Source organism: Chlorocebus sabaeus, chromosome 12, assembly GCF_047675955.1.
Source record: "Chlorocebus sabaeus isolate Y175 chromosome 12, mChlSab1.0.hap1, whole genome shotgun sequence".
In the NCBI taxonomy this organism is placed as follows: Eukaryota; Metazoa; Chordata; class Mammalia; order Primates; family Cercopithecidae; genus Chlorocebus; species Chlorocebus sabaeus.
In genome coordinates, this window is record NC_132915.1 from 39,631,830 (window position 1) to 39,654,446 (window position 22,617).

General features: G+C 34.1%; 1 protein-coding gene across 29 annotated transcripts in view; it reads right to left on the reverse strand.

Moving 5' to 3' along the window:
* PTPRD (protein tyrosine phosphatase receptor type D) overlaps positions 1–22,617 on the reverse strand; it is a 2,332,079-nt gene that overhangs the window by 2,056,276 nt on the left and 253,186 nt on the right. For all 29 annotated transcript variants that reach the window (XM_073021577.1, XM_073021575.1, XM_073021576.1 and 26 more), the window contains exon 2: positions 8,516–8,570. The gene's annotated coding sequence lies outside the window, so the exon portion shown is untranslated. The remainder of the gene's footprint in view (positions 1–8,515; positions 8,571–22,617) is intronic.

Consider the following 22,617-nt stretch of genomic DNA (forward strand, 5'->3'; position numbering starts at 1 on the left):
CATGACATTCAACAAGGATCTCCTACCCATATATAAATGAACTTTCTTCTAATCCTCAAAACAGCTTTCAGCAGTAGGAATTATCTTCACTTCCCTGATCATACAACTGAGGTTCAGATTAGTGAGGAGAGAAAAAAAATCATCTTTGAGTTTCGAACCCATATGTCTCTAAATTGAAGTGTACACTCTTTTCGGAAAATAATATTGAGGGAATTCACCTAGTACGACATACTACAGGCAGTGTATAATGTGTACGACCTACACCCCCTGTCCTAAATCCTATTTGTAAAATAAAACTCCGTAGGTACTAATACTAACCTCAGTCTATGGATGAGAAAACTGAGACCTGAAAAAATAAAGTAAGTTTTTCAAGGTCACACAATTAATAAACAACAGAGCTACATTCCGAACTCCTGCAGTCCGGTGAAAGAGTCTGTGCTTTTAAGTACTATGTCATGAGCCTCTCAAGACAGTTTAAGCAAAAAGCTTTGTCTGGAATCTCTAACCATCTGATTAAAAGATGCAGCCCCCTAACTTTTGATTTCCCTTTCCAAGCTCTACTGATCACCTTTTAACATACAATTGTTATATTTATTATGTATATAACGTAATGTTTGTTGCTACCACCTTCAAGTAAACTCCTCGAAGGAAGATATTTTTTAATCTGCTTTGATCATGGATGTATTTTAACAGCTTGAATCATGCCTGACACAAGGTAGGCTTCAATAGGTATTTGCTGAATAAATAAATGATTGATTTCTGTAACATACGAAGTGAGGATATTCAGTGAGTGAACAGTAAGTGGAGAGAAACAGAGGCATGGAAGTCAGAGTTGTGTTCTGAGACTCTGATTAGTGCAGTTTGCCTAAGGCGTCAGGTGGGAGCAGAAAAATCAGTGAGCAGATCTCCCTGAAAGGGGGGTTGAAGTCACCGAGGAACAACCACAGGAGCCTTTGGTCCCTCACATTTTGTTTATAGCTTGTTCAGCACTAGACACTGGAAAGGAGGGCAGGAAGACATCAAAGTAGCTGTATTGTTCATATTTTTTCTCTTTGGCAGCTATTTTCTCTATTTCCTGCTGACACTACAATTTCAGCGATTTAATGATACAATTGTTTCTGAAAACGACACAGAAACAGATACCCTCAGCCATTTAATTGGCTGCCCTGAAGAAGTGGAATCTGCTGTTTTCTAATTTCATATTTGAGGGGGTTTGAGAATACGGAAAGGTTAGAAGAAAGACAATATTTACTTCCATTTAAAAAGGTAAAATCTTAGCACGGAATTTTAAACTCAGCCCAGTTGATTAAGGTCTGCTATTTCCATGGCAGACACCAGGATACCTATGAAGATTTCATTTGATTATTGCAAAGATGTTACTAAAACTAAAGAAGCACAATGCTGTTAGAAAAGTCTTATTTCTTCTGTACATTTTAGGTTTTGTCTACCTAGGTCTCTAGGATTGTTGTGGAATTAGCTCCTGCATCTATGCACTTGACTGAGACTTGCTACCTTCTCAATATTTGAACTAATAAATTAAATACAATGACATTTATATTTTCTGTTGTTGAAGAAAATTTCCCTCATTCTGCCAAATGTTACAGAAATCATATTAAAGTTGACCCAAGTTTTCCTGATTCTTCTTGTTAACATAGAAAATGAAATACTAAATTTCTAAACAGGCAAGTATACATAGTGGAAAGAATATGATTAGTATGTAAAATATTATAACAATGACCAGATACTAAAGTTAAGTATTCTGTATGACGCAAGTATTCTGTATGACGCAAGCATGAACTAAAGATAGGGGAAGGCCTGAAAATAATTATTCAACTTAGTTAACAAAGAAGACTCTGAAAAAAGTTTATAAGATAATAGGCAAATATACCTATATGTTATATCAAATGTTAAAAGGTGACTTTTCTTTATCACATTAATAGAATAAATGAGAAAATAATATAATAATACCAATAGATCCAGAAAAAAGAATTGACAAAATCCAACTTCCATTCATAATAAAATCTCTCAGTAAACTAGGAAGAGAAGGGAACTTCCTCAATTTGGTAAAAAATATCTACCCCCCTCCCCCGGCCCCCGCCAAAAAATATAACATACTGAAAACATCACATTGGTGAGAAGCTCGAAGCTTTCTTTCTAAGATCAGGAATAAAGCAATAATATTCCCTCTCACTATTCATTTCAAAGAATATACTGGAAGTCATAGATAATATTATAAGAAAAGGAAATCAATTTACATTGGTTGAGAAGGAAGAAATAAAACTGTCTTTGCTTGAGGAGGACAAGATCACCTACATAGAAAATCCAAAAGAAACAACAACAACAACTAAATCTCATGGAACTAATAGGCCATTATAGCAAGGATCCAGCATACAAGGTCAATAAAGGAAAGCCACTCTTTCTTTGATTGACAGTGATAAGTTAATCACTGTCTTAACCACCAGCAATTAACAAGTGGAATTTGAAATTAAGATAAAATATTATTTACATTAGTGCCCAAGAAAATGAAATACTTTGGCGTAAATCTAACAAAATATGTACATGATGTACATGATACAGACTATGAAACTCTGATGAAAGAAATTAAAAATATAAGTAAATGGAGAAATATTCCATGTTCAAGAACAGGAAGACTCAATGTCAAGATAACAGTTCTTCCCAAATTAATCTAAATATGTATTGCAATCCCAATCAAAACCCCAGCCAGTTATATTTTGGGTATTGACAAATTGATTATTAAGCTAATATGTAGGAGCAAAAACCCAGAATAGCCAAGCAAATATAGAAGGAGAAGAACAAAGTCCAGGACTGACACTACCTGATCTCAAGACTTAATATAAAAACAGAGTACTCAAGACTGTGTGGTACTGGCAAAAGAACAGATAAAAAGATCAATGGAACAGAAAGAGTACCTAGAAACAGACTCACAAAAACATAGTCAACTGATCTTTCACAAAGAAACAATTGCAAAACAATGGATAAAAGATCACCTTTCCAACAAATGGTGCTTGATACAAATACAGATCATTATGCAAAAACAAATGAAAAAAGGAAACTACTCACAAATCTTGCACCCTTTATAAAAGTTAACTCAAAATGTATCACAGACCCAAGTGTAAAAGCCAAAACGATGAAACTCTTAAAAGATAAGATAGAAGAAAATATAGATGATCTTGAGTTTGTTGATGACGTTAGATAGAACAACAAAGGCGTGATCCATGCAACAAATAATTGATAAACTGGAATTAGTTAAAATAAAAAAATTCCAGCTGAAAAAGACACTGTCAAGAGAATGAAAAGACAAGCCACTGACCGTGAGAAAATATTTGTAAAAGACATATCTGACAAAGCAATGTTATCTCAAATATACAAAGAACAATTAAAACTAAACAATAAGAAACAAAAAACTTCATTAAAAAATGGGCCAAAGACATTAACAGACATTTCACCAAAGAATATATACACATGGCAAATAAGCGTGTGAAAAGATTCTCACCACATCAACAGGGAAAAGCAACGTAAAACAACATAGAGATATCAATACACACTTATTAGAATGGCCAAAATCCAGAACACTGAAAACACTAAAAGCTGTCAAGGATGTGGAACAGGAACCCTCATTCATATGCTGGTAGAAGTGCAAGTGGCACATCCAGTTTGGAAGAGAGTTTGGCAGTTTCTTACAAAATTAAACAGATTTTTGCCATCTAATCCAGCAATTGTGCTCCTTGGTATTTACTCCACAGAGCTGAAAACTTATGTTCACACAGAAAAACTTCATACAGATGTTTCTAGTAGCTTTACTCATATGGTATACTTCTAATTAATAAATGTGAATACTAAAATAAGTGAAAGCCAAGAGTGAATCTCAGAGTTTGAATGGAAGAGAATTAGTAAGCAGAAGAAAAATATCAATTTTGTGTGGCTCCCAAAGTGACTACTGGAAGGAAACAAGCATGAGGATTACGGGTGGGAGTTTTTTGTGGGCCAGAAAATGGTTCACATAATTTTGCCTATTTTGCATTTGCCAGAATTCAGTCACAAATAAAAAATAACAGGAAAAGAACCAGGATCAGCAAGCATGGGTTCTCCAGTAGCCAAGAATATTAGGTCTAGGTAATATTTATGTCTGTCCTAGACGGTTGGAAGGTTGAAGATAAAAAGAACGAATGAAAAAAAATGTAGGGGGGAGACAAAAAAGTTGGCAAATAACAATAGGCAGGAACTATAAAGAGCTCAATCTGAAACAAAATACTAAGGGGACACAGAGAATAGGGTATGAGTACCAGTAATGAAATCTGGAAAATACTGCTAGAACTAGACTGTGAAGGAAAACTGGAGTTTTGGAAGTTGGATTTAGGGATAAAAGTCATTCTCTATAGACAGAGATGAAATGGTTGCAGATGTGCAATGAAGAAATAAATAACCCAGGAAATTCTGAATGGAGAGTATCCATTCAAGGTCATAGTCAAGGAGCCATCTGACAAACTAGACTAGGTCAGTTGGTTTGCGACTGCAGCAACTTCAGCAAATATTGGCATCTACACAACCTTGCTAATTTAATTTCTAAAAAACAAAACCAAAACAAACAAACAAAACCTTTCCTTCTCAATTTTATATTCCTAAAACCGAGTGACTCAATATTGTATTAAATTATTTTAAATCACTTTTGCAAACACCATTTATAATACAGAATTTTCTCCCTCATTATTATATATGTACACCTTTTATAATAAATTCCAAATAAAATGTTAATCTAAAGGGTGAGTATACATGTACATATAGATGCAAGATAGAGATATACTATTCAACATAGCACACTTTGCTCTTCCTAATGATTTATACCAAATGGATTTAGATATCATTTCAAAGAATCATATCTATCTATCTATCCACTTTCATGCATCTGAATAGGAAATTTATGTGAACAAAACAGAGATAGTATACTTTAATAGGTCCTAAAGAAATGCATAACATTTTAACATATGGAGGTTGTGCTCTAACCAACTTTAATACAAAACAATATTTTGTATATTCACTCATGCATTTTTTTTTCCTTTGCAATTTGGGAATTTAAAAAAAAACCAGTTTTATATGTAATTAAAATAATGCTTAAGTCATAAAGCTCTTTTGTAATACTCAAAACTAAACCTTATTTATACTTATGTGTCAGGAACTTTACATACATTAACTTATTTAACATTTAGAACCAGTCTATGAGGTAGATGTTTTTACAGGTGCAGAAACTGAGGTTCAGAAACATTTGAAAACTTCTTCAAGGTTATACAAATAGCAAATGGTGGGAACCACAATTTTACCCATATTACATATTTTTCAGAATCCATGCTTTTGATCTCTTTGCCAAGCTGTTTCCCATATTATATCTTTTATATTAAAATATGTTTTCAGTAATTGCATTTTCTTAAAACTTTCCTAGCATTAAAATTTTTTAAATTTATCTTATTGGGAAAAACGCAAACTTTTTCACTCATTTCTCCATATCAGGTATTAAAGAGTCATGAAGTAAGTTTATTTCTATCATATGAGCTTCATTCTATTTTGAGTCCAAAGACCAACTGAGAATGCATAAAAAGATTATATATGGAATACCACTGGGTCTTGCTAGCAGTTTCAAAGTTATGTAAGGAAACAGTGCTGAGAAACCACGTTCATTGCCAGTTCTCAGCACAATTGGCTACCAGGAGTCATGTATAGTAAGTGCTATAGCTCAGTACCTGCGCAGTCTCACCTTTTTGGCTAATGAGTAACATTCTAGCAAGCAGAGGACTGATTTGCGAGACAGTTGCCTGAAATTTAATGCTAGATTTCTATCCATACCAATATAACTTTCAACTGATAGTACTTCCACACACAGACAAATGAAACTGACAAAAGAACTGTCAGTTACAAGCCAATAATGCATTTCAACAAATAATTTTTTGTGTGCCAGGCACATACTGTGGGTATTCAGTGTTCATACCAAAACCTCACAAGGTTGGCCTATTTTGACTTTTATTACATCTATAGATAAAGGTGTAGTGTTATCTTTCTTTCCCACCCCAAACTGTACTCATCTTTTTATTGCAAATACCTGACTAAAGGAAATGTCAAACTTTATATATAGAACTTACTTGAATAGCTCCTACATCAAAGTGCTGCTTTCTTAGAAGCTCAAAACGGTTAATATGTATTGACTTAGCAAAAAGAACTCTAATGGCAAAGGCATTGCTTTTGAGAGAGATAGCCCATGTTTGGAACAGGAGAAAAAAATATATACATTTTTCTCTAAGAAAACAGAGCAGAGATTCAATATAGAAAGGATAAGCTTAGCAGATATATAGCTTATAGGACAAATTAATACAAATTAAATAGAGTACATTGCTAAAGAGGACCTGGGGTCATAAATATAATACAGACCAAAAAAAAAAAAAATTCCAACACGGAAGAAAGATTCATGGATATAAATTCAACTGAGCAAGAACAAAGCAAATTCTTCAGAGTTCAGCTGTCATTCCTTGCAAGATAAGCAAGCAGCAGAGTATCAAGGTGAGTTAATAAGCAGAGTTAATAAGCAGCAGAGTATCAAGGTGGTATTGTTTAGCTTTGTTAGTGGATACATATAAGTCCTGGAACAAAGTTTGTAAAAGAGGAGAGTCCTGAAGATTAAAGAGGAATCCTTATTCGGAGAGAAGTTGCCCAGTACTGGTCATTTAACATTAGGGCGGAAAACTTCAGACCACTTTCTTCTCTGAGTGTTACAACCACACAGTTGACATTTTAGGAACTAAATCATTCTTAATTTGCATAAAGGCTTTTTCATTGTTGTTCTTTAGTTATACAGTCAAAATGCTTTAAAATAACACACCTTCTTCCTGTGTGTTTTGCTCTTCAAGAGAAAAGTAAGCATCCCTTACTGTTTTTGCACTTCCCTTCATCTGAACTGCAAATTTAAGGTAAGCAGGAATCTTCAAAGCACGAAAAGCATTTTCACTCTGAAAGACTTCTTATCTCGGAAGAAATAAGATTCCAGGATAATAAAAATCTATCGTGATATCTATTCTCTCTCTTACTTGACAGGGATTTTCAAGATGGATCAGCAAGGTAGAAAGGGAATTTATTCATTCTACCAATATTTATGAAGAAAAGGGCATTTGGGAGGAAAATGTATATTGGATCCTCCTCAAAGTTGCTATAGAAACCTGGGTGATTACAGCTAATGGCGTGGGGAGAAGTCCTGTTATCTTTAAGAGATTAACAGGAAACCTTGGTCTTATTATTTTTTCATTCCCCACATTGCTCTGATGATAGCAATGTACAGATTAGAACCAATAAACAACAATAATGACAAAACAACACCTTCAATAGCTCCTAATTATTTATAAAGTAAAAATATAATTTTGAAAATTCACCTTCAAAAGCTTCCATCAACAAATCCCACTCCAACCTTCTGAAATAACACCTTATTCTTCACAACTATATTCTTTGATTTAGCATATGCCATATTGACAACATATCCCTATTTATTTCCACCTTTATGTTTCCATTCATACTCTCCTCTGTAAAGAAAATGATTTTATCTAACTCCACATATATACATCTCATCCAGAAAAAAAATGCTAATTACTTTTTTCAATAATTATTTCATACTACAAGAGCTAAAGTAGCCTCTGTCTTCTAAATGCTCATTCCACATTATCTGGACAAGTTCTCAATGTCCACCTGTGATACGGTTATGTATATTTGTTGTCAATGTTTTTCCCCATGTTTACAAATATCATTGTATTTAATGTTCTCATAGCAACCAGTTTTCAAAGAATTGCTAGCTGGGAGTCAATAGCAAGAGCATACCGATCTTTACAACATATACAGTGTCAACCCAAGTGGATCTTTCATGATTCAGTTTTCTCTTAGCACCTTGAACTATGCACTCTATCACACAGCTGGCTATATCACACCACTGTGAGATTATATACTATTTGTATTGGTCTCTGCCTTTTTTTTTTTTTTTTTTTTGGTTTAAGTACAAAATTGTGTGATACCAAAAGTGAACATCTTCAAAGTCAGAGCTATTGAGAATTAAAAACTAGCTCAGATATTAAATAGCCCTACATATTTGGATAAACTACCAACCATCCAAGAGCCTTAATTTCTTTCTACAACAGAAATAAAACCATTTTTCTTACAATATTTTTGTGAAGATTAAATTAGATGATTCACATTAAGAATCTAGGACATGGAAAGTCCTCAAATGGATGCCAACATCTGATGAGCAATACTGTCAGAAGATTCCATAATTCACTTTGAAGATTTCTCCAAAGTGTATAGCAATACTAAATCCAGGTGGCACACCATTAATGCACTGACCATATGTGATCTAAGCAGGAATAAGAACATGGTTTCATGTTTTAAATATTATTTCCGAAATGAGAAGCATTATTATGCAACGGATAGAATTCAGTTTCTTATTATCTGTTTCTAGTTCACAGATACTACTTACTAGTTGTGTGACTTTGAGACAGGTCCTTTACTTCTTTGATTCTTCATTTCTTCACCTGCAAAAATGAGGACATTGGGCTAGATCCATTATTTTACATTAATTTTTAAAAAGTATTGGTTTCTTCATTCTGTGAATAAAATTTTATGGAAGTAAAAAAACTGAAAGCATTAAAAGCAGAGTTGCTTTGAATAATACAAAGAGAAAATCTAGGACCTCCAACTTTTGGTATAAATCTAGTCTATGGTTAACAGCAGATTCATGAAAAATTGTGATAATCAGTTACTAAGGCTTACTCAGAAAGTACATACAAGAAATGCCAAACTCTAAACCATTACAGTCACTGAATATTACCTAAAGAAAAATAGTCTTTGAAGCTCCAATAACTGTGCTGAATACATTGTCTAATAAGCTGAAAATTATAAGGTGAAATTATACAACTTTAATGATTGAATAAAGAAAAAATGTGACTCATAAAAGATAATACACCAAACAAATGAGAGTGATCAGACATTAATACTTTGTGTTTTAAAGACAATATTGGCTGCAAAATTCATATGGATAAGTTATATCTTCATACTTTTAATATTGTTAAGCGTGCGTCAAGATGCCTACAGTATTGTAGAATGGTCAGTGTGCAAAAATTATGCAAGAAATCATGTAAGAAATGAAATGTGGCTTTACAGTCTGATAGATGGTTTTAACATTTTAACACTATAGTTCTGGGCAGTTTACAAAACCTCTCTAAACTGCTGCTTATCTGTCAAATGCAGATAGCAGTATTGATCTTCTTGTCATTTGTTTGTTTTGTTATTATTAAAGGATATTTGATATAGAAAGCAGCAGCTCATATTGAGTTCCTAAGTAATATTAATTCTTTTCCCCTGTCCTTTTATGTAATTCCATATGTATTGTTAATATTACCCAGCATAGAGTGTTAAGCAATCTTAGCAACTCAACTTTTTAATGGTATCTTTCACAGTGGTCTCTAGCTTTCTAACCTTTTGAAGCTGTTAAAATAAAGTCAAATAATGATACTGCTGTGGCTTAAGTGTATGCTAGGATCAATAAATTGTGGTTCTTGAAATAAATTGCAATTAAAGGGATAGCACTTGATTGCTTGACAGTAGGTAGTCTTTTGGCCCAAATAAACTTGAGTATCAGTCTGATTCATAAGCTAATTAGTATGGACTTCACTTGCATTTCACTGGAAGACCATCAGATCGTATTGACTCCTGTGCACATCATAAGTTATGCCTCTGATGTTGACCTGTGTCATTTATAGGTAACTAGTCCTCTTCACTTCTTTACTTTGCTTATTCGAGATTATAGTCAGCATTTTTAATAAAGTAGAATATAGAAGAAATTTAACATGTTTGTAAATAAGCACACTAACAGCTCTAAAGACTTCAATACTGTTGCCTGCCTTTTTACATTTCTATACATTTAGGATGAAATATGCCTTAATTCAGATATGACAAAGGCATCAACATTGTAAAGAATGATGATTGTTACTGAATCTTTGTAGCAATAGAAAAATTTATGTAACAACAAATACACTAGAAAACACAACAGGATAGATACTTCATGGCAAATTCTTTGAATTAATCTGAAAATAAAGAGTCAAAGTATTGTCCTCAAACATATAAATACACCTACTTAGAGTATAATATTATTTTATTATTCTTAATTTTCAGCACCTTCTATTCCATGTAGTATTTTGTATTTAATAAATTCCAGCATACACCTGTATCACTATTGAGTGAATATAAGCCATTCAGAGACTAAAGCAAAATAAGTTAAGCAATCCCTTGGACTGTAAATTCCATTAAGATAAACAATGTTCTTGTGTTTTCTTCCTCTATATATCTACTTAGCAGTATATGTCCATCCAGAGATTAAATAAATGTTTTGAATGAACAACTTAAAAAGGTTGGATTTCTGAAAAGGGACAATGTTTAAATATAAAGTATCTTCTCCATTTAAATAGCCTTACCTCCGTACCTCTTGTTTGTTACACACATTTTTTTTTTTTAATATACTCTAAGTTCTAGCGTACATATGCACAATGTGCAGGTTTGATACAAAGGTATACCTCCATGTTGGTTTGCTGCACCCATCAATTCATCATTTACATTAGATATTTCTCCTAATGTTATCCCTCCCCCAGTCCCTCACCTCCTGACAGGCCCTGGTGTGTGATGTTCCCCACCCTGTGTCCAAGTGATCTCCTTGTTCAGTTCCCAACTATGAGTGAGAACATGTGGTGTTTGGTTTTCTGTTCCTGTGTTAGTCTGCTGAGAATGATGGTTTCCAGCTTCATCCATGCCCCCGCAAAGAACATGAACTCATGCTTTTTTATGGCTGCATAGTATTCCATGGTATATATGTGCCACATTTTCTTAATCCAGTCATTTGGGTTGGTTCCAAGTTTTTGCTGTTGTGAATAGTGCCACAATATACATACGTGTGCATGTGTCTTTATAGTAGCATGATTTATAATCCTTTAGGTATATACCCAGTAATGGGATTGCTGGGTCAAATGGTATTTCTTGTTCTAGGTCCTTGAGGAATCATCACACTGTCTTCCACATAGTTGAACTAATTTACACTCCTGCCAACAATGTAAAAGCATTTCTATTTCTTTTCTATTTCTCCACATCCTCTCTGGCATCTGTTGTTTCCTGACTTTTTAATGACTTCCATTCTAACTGGTGGTGATGTTATCTCACTGTGGTTTTGATTTGCATTTCTCTGATGACCAGTGATGATAAGCATTTTTTCATTTATCTGTTGGCTGCATAAATGTCTTCTTTTGAGAAATGTATGTTCATATCCTTTGCCCACTTTTTGATGGGGCTGTTTTTTTCTTGTAAATTTTTTGAGTTCTTTGTAGATTCTGGATATTAGCCCTTTGTCAGATGGGTAGATTGCAAAAATTTTCTCCCATTACATAGGTTGCTTGTTCACTCTGATGGTAGTTTCTTTTGCCATGCAGAAGCTCTTTAGTTTAATTAGACCCCATTTGTCAATCTTGGCTTTTTTTGCCATTGCTTTTGGTGTTTTGGTCATGAAGTCCTCGCCCATGCCTATGTCTTGAATGGTATTGCCTACGTTTTCTTCTAGGGTTTTTATGGTTTTAGGTCTAACATTTAAGTCTTTAATCCATCTTGAGTTAATTTTTCTATAAGGCATAGGGAAGGGATCCAGTTTCAGCTTTCTACATATGACTAGCCAGATTTCCCAGAACCATTTATTAAATAGATAATCCTTTCCTCACTTCTTGTTTTTGTCAGGCTTATCAAAGATCAGATGGTTGTAGATGTGTGGTGTTATTTCTGAGGCCTCTGTTCTGTTCCATTGGTCTATATATCTGTTTTGGTACCAGTACCATGCTGTTTTGGTTACTGTAGCCTTGCAGTATAGTTTGAAGTCAGGTAGCGTGATGCCTCCAGTTTTGTTCTTTTGGCTTAGGATTGTCTTGGCAATGCAGTCTCTTTTTTGGTTCCATATAAACTTCAGTCTTTTCCAATTCTGTGAAGAAAGTCATTAGTAGCTTGATGGGGATGGCATTGAATCTATAAATTACCTTGGGCAGTATGAGCATTTTCACGATATTGATTCTTCCTATCCATAAGCATGAAATGTTCTTCCATTTGTTTGTGTCCTCTTTTATTTCATTGAGCAGTGGTTTGTAGTTCTCCCTGAAGAGGTTCTTCACATCCCTTGTAAGTTGGATTCCTAGGTATTTTATCCCCTTTGTAGCAATTGTGAATGGGAGTTCACTTATGATTTGGCTCTCTGTTTCTCTGTTATTGGAGTTACACACTTTTTAAAAAGCAAACCAAAATCAGAATCAAATAAATAATGTTCTCATGCCATGCTTTCTGTGTTGTCTCATATTTATGTTATTCATTTTAGATGCTATATCTAAAATCATATAAATCTTCTATTATACTATAATAATGTAATTTTATGTTTCTGAGCATTACATCTTTTCTCCCTTCTCATAGAAAGGAAATTTGGTGAAGACTAAGGCTAAAAAAGACTTATATTTTTGGTATGCTGATGCATTCCAATCACCCGCCATTGCATCTGATTCATTTCAAGTGGTTAAAAAATATTTGCTGGGCAAATTCAAAATTATCAAAATTCAAAATAATCAAAATGATTATAAATTTTAAATATTATTTCAGACAACCTCAATTTACACATGGAAATATATTTTCATAAATTTATAGCAAACTTTTTTTTGTTTAAATTTTTTATTATACTTTCAGTTCTGGGATATATGTGCAGAACGTGCAGGTTTGTTACATAGGTATACACGTTCCATGGTGGTTTGCTGCACCCATCAACACATCATCTACATTAGGTATTTCTCCTAATGCTACCCCTCCCCTAGCCCCTACCCCTTAACACGCCCCGGTGTGTGATGTTCCCCTCCCTCTGCCCATGTGTTCTCATTGTTCAACTCCCACTTATGAGTGAGAACATGTGGTGTTTGGTTTTCTGTTCTTGTGTTAGTTTGCTGAGAATGATGGTTTCCAGCTTCATCCATGTCCCTGCAAAGGACATAAACTCATCATTTTTTGTGGATGCATAGGATTCCCTGGTGTATATGTGCCACATTTTGTTTGTCCAGTCTATCATTGATGGACATTTGTGTTGATTCCAAGTCTTTGCTATTGTGACCCGTGCCACAAAAAACATATGTGTATGTAAGTCTTTATAGTAGAATGATTTGTAATCCTTTGGGTATGATTCCAGTAATAGGATTGCTGGGTCAAATGGTATTTCTGGTTCTAGATCCTTGAGCAATCACCACACTGTCTTCCACAATGATTGAACTAATTTGTATTCCCACCAACAGTGTAAAAGCGTTCCTATTTCTCCACATCCTCTCCGGCATCTGTTGTTTACTGACTTTTTAATGATCACCATTCTAATCGGTGTGAGATGGTAACGCATTGTGGTTTTGATTTGCATTTCTCTAATAACCAGTAGCGATCATTTAACCTCTTTCATATATGATGACACAGAAAATATATAGAATTTAAGCAGTTATTTTGAAACACAACTTAAAACAGTACAACCAGTGATAGTATTTGAAAGAAATGGGATTCTAAGCTTAAAATGCTTAAGTAAATGTTTCCATGTAAAAATTGGTAGAAGTCTATGAAAAGAATTAGAAGCAAAACATATTCCCTAGCTCTTAGTGTCATCCAAAACAAAAACTTGTGTTCCTTGAAAGCAAAATATTTATCTTATTGACCTTGTTATGTCCAGGAATGAACATGACACCTGGTTCATTTTGAGGCTTCAATTCATGTTTTAAATGCCTTAATGAATGAATCAATCAATGAGGAGGTTCAGAATGTTTAGGAATTGAAAATTGATGCATAAAGTATGAGGAGGACAAAATAAAGATTGAAAAAATATAAGAATATATGATACAGTAATTTAATAATTTAATATCAAAAAAACAATTCATGTGTTGTAGTTTCATAAGATTATGGTTTTATTCTAAACTGCAAGTGATATTAGAATTCCAGAAAATATAAAGTATGTTTGCATAGGTAGATTTTTAAACATTCATGATGAGGCATTATCTCTTTCCATTCTAAGGTCAGTGAGCTGAGATTCGAGTTGTAGAAAATATTTGACAGCATCTTTTTCCCATGCCTGTAAACTGATCTGGTAATCAGAAAGGATATCTTGTTTTCCTGTCCTTGTGTTACATTTACTGAAGGAATGGATGGAAAAGTTTGCACAGGTGTGGGTCTGAAAGCAAGAGGTAATGTAATTTCACAGAACATGTGATTTGTCATAGGCCTTACAGCAAGTGTCATAGCTCTGAGTAATCTCAGATCTATCCATCTGTCTAACTATCAATTTGTTAGAAATCTTACAATAAGGAATCATAGTTTTATGAGCTGCATAATTATGATGTCATTACAGTAAAGCAAATGTTTAAATACTTTTATCTTTCAGGTGGCCACATGCTAGACCATGGGAAAAAAAATAAAAATTATCTTTTCTGTCCTTACTATAAGGCACACCTCCCCTCCTAGACTCCCTGGAATTTCACTCTCGTCAGCCCAGATCTCCACCACACACCCAGCTGTCTTTCTCTACTCTTCCTTTCTCATTCCTGTCTTTACACTTCACTGTCTGCCACTGTTTTTCAATGGAGCTAGTCCAGAACTAGCCCTGCCTCTAGAGCATATTTTGTTTTTCCTCCATATATTTTTTTCTGTCAAATTATTTCATTGTAAATACAATTTTTGTTGATGCATAATAGATGTACATAGTTTCAGGTATGTGTGATAATTTAATTCATTAGCATAATTAGTATGATCTGTAAAGATGGAATGTCCATCATCTTAGCTATTTGTCTTTCTTTTGTTTTTTCCTTGTTTTGTTTTGTTTTTTGAGACAGTTTTGCTCTTGTTGTCCAGGCTGGAGTGCAATGTTGCAATCTCGGCTCACTGCAACCTCCACCTCCCAGGTTCAAGCAATTCTCTTGCCTCAGCCTTCCAAGTAGCTGGGATTACAGGTGTCTGCCACTACACCCGGCTAATTTTTGTATTTTTAGCAGAGACGGGGTTTCTCCATGTTGGTCAGGCTGGTCTCGAATTCCCCACCTCAGGTGATCCACTCGCCTCGGCCTCCCAAAGCGCTGGGATTACAGGCGTGAATTACCGTACCTGGACAGCTATTTGTCTTTATACTACAAACATTCTAATTATTATTTTCTAGCTATTTTTAAATGTACCGTAGGCTGTGAGTGGTGGCTCATGCCTGTAATCCCAACACTTTGGAAGGCCGAGGCAGGAGGATCATCTGAGGTCAGGAGTTTGAGACCAGCCTGGCCAACATAGGGAAAACCTATCTCTACTAAAAATACAAAAATCAGCCCAGCGTGGTGGCATGTGCCTGTAGTCCCTGCTACTCAGGAGGCTGAGGCAGGGAGAATTGCTTGAACCCAGGACATGGTGGCTGCAGTGACCTGAGATCATACCACTGCACTCCAGCCTGGGCAGTAGAGCAATACTTCATCTAAAAACAACAACAAAAAAATGTACAATAGATTCTTGTGAACTATAGTCACACTACTGATCTATCAAGCACCAAATCTTATCTTATGTCAAACCTTATATTTGTACCCATTAATCAACTTCTCTTCTTCTCTCCTTCCTTGTTACCCTTCCTGGCTTCTGTAGGATTACTTTTTTAAAAGGCAATGTTAAGATTGGTCTGAGCTTCTAACTATAAACTCTAAAATATCCATTCACCTATGCCAATGATCTACTTTCTTAATATGAAATGTTGTTATCTAGGTTTCTAAGCGTGCTATTTAATTTTAGGTAAAATGAATGTTAGAAAACAGCATTTAGATGGAAAAAAACAACCAAAATGATTTAAAACAGGGTTGACAAGCATACGCTGCAAGTGGTAAAACACTGCCCCTTATGTGGTACACATCAACACTCAGTCAAAATTCCTTCCCTCTAAGCGAGGATGCAGTCTCTGAATTCTTCTAAGTAATATTCCCTTGGTCAGAAGAAGCACAAAACTTGTCTTCTCTGTATTAAAAATGTACCTTTTAATATATGCTATTGAAAAATGAAAAAAGTTTACCTCCCTTGTTTGCATATAACATTTGTTATATTATTTCATTTTCAAAATCTTATAAAGTTTTCCTAATAATGTGAGTAAAATGCTATCACGGAACTTAGATATATGTGTGACAGGAAAATAAATCTTGGGACCTTAAACTCACTAAGCTAAAGGGAAAAGTCCAGCTGGGAACTTGGTCATGCAAGTCTGCCTGCTATTTTGGTCCCTAAATAAGATGGCTACAAAGATGAAAAGCTACATACCTCCCTTACATTTTGCCCACAGGTAAATTCCTTGTGGGCCCCAAGATTTTTATCTTCAAGCATATCTGTCAAAGTTCACCATGGCAATGTAATTGATAAACCTATCAATTATCTTTGCAGGTACAGGGGACATAGGACAGAACTCAGAGTCATCCCTCTGCCCCACCTGAGACAAATGCATATCTGGTTTTCCTCTGCCTTATTGTCTATGTTATATTATATAAAAATGCAGATTCCCTGAGCAGGACAAAGGCATTAATATTCTCCCCTACTGCAATCTCACATGATAACTGTGTATTTCTCAATATCCTGTCCTTTCCCCTTTAAATTTGAAGCCCTCAAAATCATCTTTGGGGAAAGTCATAGACCTGTCTCCAGTGGGGTGGGGGCAGGAGGCATCCTTAACTTTGGCAAATAAACCTCCTAAAATGACACTTGCCTGGATCATTTTCGTTGATTGACATATGCATACAAACACGCACACAAACACACATTCATACATATTTTCTAGCTGTAATTACAGCCCCTAAAGATAAATTTTTCCAGTTAACATTGTGGCCTATGTTCCCATCTGTCATACCTAAATAAACAAGTTACTAAATATGAAATGTGCACAGACACATACACAAAAATGCATATACATAAACCTCTCTACTTGATATACTGTGGATTTCCTTCCACGTCCCTCAGTATTTTTTAAGAGTGTCATTTGAATAGGTATTTAAGTTAAAATTAATTTTGACTGTGCGAATACATGAAAAAGTACAGAAAGGTCATTTTCATTTCATAATATCTGTGAATTTAGGCTTAATTTAAAAGTAATCATTAAAAATAAATTTTTAAAAGTCACCTTTGGTAGGCTGAATAATTGCATCACAAAGAAGTCCATATGATAATTCCAAGTACCTGTGAATATCTTACAGGTGTGTGCCACCGCACCTGGCTCATTTTTCTATTTTTAATAGAGATGGGGTTTCACCATATTGGCCAGGTTGGTCTTGAACTCCTGACCACAGGTGATCAGCCCACCTCAACCCCCAAAGTGCTGGGATTACATGCATCAGCCACTGTGCCCAGCCAGGACCCTTTTTCTTTTAAATAATTAAAAGAGAAACAGCAATGCCTGTCAAGGCAGCTAGATTGGTCAAACTAACTTGGAGAACAATAGAAGTTCACAGACTAGAAAAGTCTATGAGATTGATTAGACATACTTCACAAATTAATATAGACCCATTTCACTGGGTGTGCAGAGTATGCATGTTTTTTCCTTCTCAGCACCCTGGATTATATCTTAAGAGAGATGCAGCATAGAGGCCTTATCAGTTTTTAAATGTCCCAGGCATTAATTAGCAAAGACCCTCTTTTTGTTGTCAAAATATGGTCAAGGGAACTGTAAGAATAAACTTTAAAGACCAAGTCAATTTATCTTGTAAATAGTCATTCTAAACAATTCTGTTATCTAAATATTACCTTTATTTTACATGATATTTATTTGGTATAATATACTTTAGGGTAGCTCACTTAATCTTTCCCGATATCAATTTACTTAATATTATTTATACCATTAAAAACAGTATACCATTATTTTATAAAATTAAAAAATGAGCATTTACTTTGAGTCTCTCTGCTAAGCTTTTTACATATATCATATCATTTAATCCTCATTACAATATACAGAACATATTGTCATTATTTCTATTTTACAGATGATGACACAGAGGCACCAAAAGATACGTAATTTTCTAAGATCAGGATATTGGTTAGTGGTCAAACAGGCCATCTACCAAAAGAGTCTATACAGTATTACACTGCATATAAAAAGATAACAAAGACTTCTGCACAACTTCTCAGAACAATAAGTAGGATTAAATTCATCCATGCATTCATTCCTACATTCCATCATAAAGCTAATGATCATCGTGCACTTAGGATGTGCTCACCAAATATTGAGCATGGTGGGATACAGCTATGAACCAAGAGACAGGTGTTTGGCCTTATGGAGTTTACAGGATTGGTGGAAAGACATCATAATTCCTTAGAGTCATAAAATGGCAATGATATAAAAAAGAAAGTACAGTGAGCTATGATAATAGCAGAGAAGAGATGGGTATAATACTGAAGAAAGGAGCCAAAGTTCAGTTTTAGGGAGATGGCATTTGAGCTAAGATACATAAAAGGAGGTTCACTAGGCAGATACCAAAAAGAGAAGTCACAATATATAAAGTCACTTTATAAAGTATTAAAGAATTGTAAAATCTGAGGCATTAAGCATTAAAAGAGAGTTGTGACAAATGTGTTGAAGAAAAATATGCTTTGCAAACTCAGTTGTACATTTTTTTTTTGTATCATCTACTATCGTGGATTATCTAAATTACTGTCGCCCTCCATTTATGTGGATAACGAGTTGACTAAGTATTGAGCATGATTAAAATCAATGAATCATGTCTTTTCCTGGCTCCACGCATTGCCTATCATATGGTCGACAATAACTAATCTGTTTCTTTTAGTGCCCAATTACACTGTGATGGAGATTAAGAGTCACATACACAAACCTTCTTTGTAGAAAAGGGAATGGATTTGTTCACATGGGACCTCTTATTCACCAGTAAGAAAATATATTGTATTGGAGTCATGAAGTGATTACTGACTGCTGAATAGCCACATTGGATTCAATCATAGCTGAAACCCTCAGCCTTTAACTGTGGGAAAGAGAGGATCAAAAGCTATAATTTATCCAAAAAATAATACTAGGCAATCAGAGGTTAGTGTCTCTCATATTTTAATTCTAACTTTTTTTGTTTGTTTGTTTTAATAACAGAGAGGGTTCCTAAAATCTTTTATCATATTTGCACTAGAAAAAAATGTAAACTTTTTCTCTTTGTTTCTTAATTTCCTAAGCTTTTTGAAGAATGAAAATTTGAAAATGCAGGAAAAAGTAGAGGCCTAGAACATAATAGACACATTCATTTCCCAAATGATGGTACTTTGACAGTGAAAGGGGATGGGTCACAAATGGAGATGGTCATAGATGGGTCAGCAAACCTCCCTAGGAAAATGTGCCCTACAAAACAGACTGAGTTTTGTGTCAGGATTAGCTATGTATGCTAATTAACTTTGGAGGCATTGATAGGCAAATCCTATTTCATTAAGCTTCATTTTGAGAACTACATGTGGTGGAAAGAGAACTGAATAAAGTGGCTTCTTAGTTCCCCAATCTCTGGACTCTGCTTGTAGTTCTAAAGCAAATCATATTTACCTCATTAACCTTTGGCAGGCAGTTCATTTTCACCTCATTTTTGAAATTAAATTGAGTTTACTTCACTGGCTTTTTAAGAAATCACTGTACTAAAATCAAAATACATAACATTACTTTATCCTGTTTTAATATCAATAGATTCTTTTAGATATACAAACACTCCTGCTGATCTGAGTCCTTGTTTCATCACTAGAAGTACTTGACTCAATATTAGTACATCACTTCAATTGGGCAGATTCCTACACTGGATCGTTTGTTTTGACCATTCTCATTCCTATTCTTCTTCCATCCTCTCTACCACATTTTGTTTGACTAGGGCTGAATTAACATGATTTATCGCTATTCAAGTAGAAATTTTACATCACCTTTGTAGACAGAGCAGTTGAGGTCCTACATATGAAACACACAATTGTCTTACATGTAAGGTCAAAGTAATGAAATATAGATCAGATGTAGAAATAGCTATATATGCATGAGCATGTGTATTTATAATTCTAAGAACATAGGTAATTGAATGTATTGCTTGTTCAAGCATCTTGAGGTGTTGGATATAAGCCTTTCTTACAATCTATTACTATTTGATTATTCAATGATGAAGTGGTTATATTTCTATTACTCTATATACTCACTATAATATTTAAATCTGTTATCTAAGTGACTAAAGATAAGTACAATCTGCAAAATAGGCTAAAATCTCCTTTACGCAGGATTTTATCTAGAGAAATCCTCATTAACTCTTACCTCTCTGCCTCTCCTTAAGCATAATACTGATTCCTAAATGCTGCAATACCTTTAGGTGGCTTTTTAAATCATAAAATAAATATTAACTTATATTCAACAGCTTTTGGTTAAGTGAAATACTCATAAAATTGATAAGCCACAGAGGGTATGTATGTGAGGCAAGGTATATATGGAAATTTGCCTTTTAACAAGTCCCTTAAAATTACCAGAAAACCAAATTTTCAAACAACATATCAGCTAGTTTACCTGAATTCAAAATAGAATAATCTTTTTAAAAATAATCATATCTATATACTCAGCTAAATCACAACTTTATATTTGAATTTATTTCTCCCTTAAAATTAAGATTTCAGAGGTGAAATTGTGGTCATATTAATGGTGTTGAGGTAGCCCTAATGTTCGTACAAAAACACATCCTCTGTGAAAAACTTACAATAATGGTCTAGGATAAGAATGGAACCACTAAGGACAAAATCTAATGCTTTTTCTTTTCCTGGCATTTGACTGTTCCAGAGCTTGTTTATTCCACTTCCTAATACCACTTTTCAGTCATCAATATTAATTGAATACTTTGTTCACATCATTATAATAAGAACTATTTTAATTCTACCATATTCTGTTCTCAAAAGTACAACATTTCTTACAACTCCTGCCAACCTCTGCATGGGAGAAGAGAGGATTTTGAGGTATAGAGAGGATGAGTAAAAATTTTCAGCAGAAGAATTATAGGTTTTTAATATAGAGTCTTTTAAAGACTGCAAATAAGATTAGAGAGTCAAAATAATCTTACACTGTTTAAAAATCAAGACTGTCTCTCACAAAATGAGAGCAAGCACTTTAAAATGACTTTAAAGTTTGTAACAACCATATGCCAAAATATAATTTAAACCCTATTCATTACCTTTAAACTCATGTCCAAAAAACGGGCATTGGAATAATTTATTAGAAAAGATAGCTTGGTAATTTTTTCCATATTAATTGGAAAATTATCACAAAACAACCAATAATTATTACAATTAAATAAACCATTAGGAATCTCCAAAGGAATTTACCCGTAAGAAATCAATTGAGTAAATTTTTTACTTATTAAATAACTGAAGCATAAGAAAGACATAAAGAATAATACAACAAACTTCCATGCACTTAAAACCCAGTTTAAATATAGAATCTTATTAATAAAATGTAAATCCCCTGTATTGCACTTCCAAGATACATTATCCTCCTACCCTCTCAAGTACTAGCCATTTAATTGGTAATGACAATTTTCATGCTTTTCCTACCTATACAAATATCCCTACACAATAGATAACATTGTCCAGCATGCTTTAATACAATCAGTATCATCCATTATGAATGCTTTGGCAATTTGCTTAGCTTTACCTTTGTAAAATCCATGTAATGATAAACATTTGTTGCTATACATCTTCTATTTATCTATTTATCTCTATGTGTATCAAATATTGATAGACATTTCAGCAAAATACATTTAGGATTTTCTAATTTCTGACTGTTAAAAGGCTAAGAGAGTCAATCAACTTTAGGTTCAAATTCTCAAATTCCAATCTTGTCCTCTTCATCACTTTTATAAATGAAGCCACTTGGTTTCTGGTTTTTAATAAATGTGCACAAGACAGTCACATTTGATTCCTACATCATCTTAGGATTTGCCCCTAGAGATTTTCCTTAAGTTCTTTGACTCCCAACTATGCTTTTACAAGAATGTTTATTGTCTTTTACTTAGTAATTTCTTTTGTATTCAGTTTGTATTAAAAAGGTGTTTTAAAATATCTTATCTGTCATATTACTGGAAGGATTATATGAGGACACTGATGAAACATGAGGCTACTGCCAGGGTGACATTATATCCTCATTTCTTTTGTCACTTCCATCTTCATGTCATTTTTTATTGTGGAAAACTGTGGCATGGGAAATGCATCAGACAGTTCTAATGGAGAGAAGGAAAGACATGACAAGGATGTGTGTCGTATGTGCTTTGTGTGTCTAGTATATATCACAATTTTGCATGTGGTCATGGTACTTTCCTCTGACTTTAGCATGTGTCCCATTGTCCTTGATGAAAATATGCTAAAATCAATTTTTAAATTTTATTTGCTAAATACACATATACTTCCTCATGCAAGGCTTATAAATGTATTATTTCTCTTAAATAAATTATACAGAAAACAAATTTCTTAGAATTATAAATCATCATATATTTCTAC